At 43.4% G+C, this 1,778-nt stretch overlaps 1 non-coding gene across 1 annotated transcript; it reads right to left on the bottom strand.

The window, feature by feature from the left end:
• Positions 1-1,182: 1,182 nt before the first annotated feature.
• On the bottom strand, positions 1,183-1,254 carry trnaw-cca (transfer RNA tryptophan (anticodon CCA)). The gene has a single exon. It is a non-coding gene; the product is annotated as a tRNA-Trp (tRNA).
• Positions 1,255-1,778: the final 524 nt, after the last annotated feature.

The raw sequence follows: 1,778 nt of genomic DNA, 5'->3' as shown, positions 1-1,778 counted from the left end.
GGTTCGTATGAGATCCTTTCCAGCTTATCTTTGAATCTACCTAACAGGACTTACGTTCTAACATCTCTTCCACTGGATATCACAGATGGTGAATTGGAATTTCCTGATCGACAGTCATCACCGTCTATGGGAGAGAGAGGGAAACAACCTACAGTATCGTCTCCTCAGCAGAATCTAATTAAGCACTAGTGGCGTTCTCCTATCATCCCTCACCGTCCACCCAGGCAAAGTTCAACCCGACGTCAATAAGGAGAGTCCCATAACGGAAATCGCTCCAAGTTCTATCTATGATGTTTCCCTCATGTGTACTTTTTGATAATATAGGATGCCTACCAATATAGCCATCCCAATTTTTCTTCTAAATTTAGGGAAAATATGCAAGACCTTGAAAGTCCAAACGACTAGTCTTAAGGGCTGATTTCACTCCAGTGCTGTCAGACTTCTGAACCAATCACCAGTTTCACATCCCCTTCCTAGAGGTGCGGCCGCGCTTTCGGACGCTTTGCCTCTCTCGATTATTCCAATATCGACACGTTAGAACTGTTTTTGCATTACTTCAGATTGCAGTGCAATATGTGGACAAATCTGCTGTTTTGCTTTTATTAAATTTATTGAAATATTTACCGTTATCATGTACATTGTCTTCTTTGTGCGGATTCTTTCCATCCCGGTATACCTGACAATAAACCAATTGTGACCGAAATCTGAAATCCTTCTGACGATTCACCATTATCCTCGCCATGAACTTCCCATTTTTCCTGGCTACATGTTAAAGGGCGCATATATCCTTAAAGCCAGTCTGACGTGTTCAATTATGAATGATTGCTTTCTGCCAAAGGTTGTTTTCTTGATACCACTTATAATAACGTAGAGACGGTGGGAATACGGAACGTGCTGGAAATGTATCTCCTTTCCACCGATGCTGAATGACCTACTGAATGTTCCCACTATTTTCTTTTTTAATTCAAATTCCCAGGTTTTGCAATAAACTAAAAGACGCTTTTGTTTTTCGACACAGTTCAGTACTTTAATTTTCCACACGGCATTTCATTGTTAAAAGTAGCCACGCGGCTCTACTTCTGCCAGCTGTTTCCGGAAGGGAAAATTGCGTTGAATTCCGGAAAGAACAACTGAGCGGACACACTGCAAACATTTTGATGACAAAATGCTACACAGCGCTTCTGACCTCGACGTGATTCGAACACGTAACCTTCTGATCTGGAGTCAGACGCGCTACCATTGCGCCACGAGGTCAGGCGTTCCGCCGGATTGATTGAGGTTCACCGGCCATATAGCATTGGTAATTGCAGAAGGTAGCTGTTGGTTATAGTTCACCGGCTCAGTTTGCAGAACTTTAGTTGCCGGCCTGCTGTGTTTAAGTTGACGCACCCCTACTGAGAATTATTCCTTGTGTGTACATTCCTGCATCCAGGCGTCGTCAGCGCCAAGTGGTACGGAGGTGAACCAGTTAGACAGAAATTCATTATAAATGATACTGTGTGCAAACCTTTCAACACCTTCTGCTTCCTATCAGCTGACTGAAATTGCAAATTTCCCTTTCTTTTTTTGCGCCCAGCTGGGTTCCATGGTCTGTATATTTACGTAGCCGCCTTCGTAGTGGCATAGTTATCGCATTCCGGTTACATGTGAAAGATTCGAAGTTCGATATTGACCAGGTCTGGATGTCAGGCCGTTAAAACAAGTGCCCGAAGCCTTGCTGCAGAAACATCGTATACACTTACAGTTTGAAAAGACCCCAACAAACTCTCAAACGTCTA

This window comes from Mobula birostris, chromosome 2 (genome assembly GCF_030028105.1).
Source record: "Mobula birostris isolate sMobBir1 chromosome 2, sMobBir1.hap1, whole genome shotgun sequence".
Taxonomy (NCBI): domain Eukaryota; kingdom Metazoa; phylum Chordata; class Chondrichthyes; order Myliobatiformes; family Myliobatidae; genus Mobula; species Mobula birostris.
Note: the sequence above shows the minus strand (reverse complement) of the source record. Positions and strands in the feature narration are given on the sequence as shown.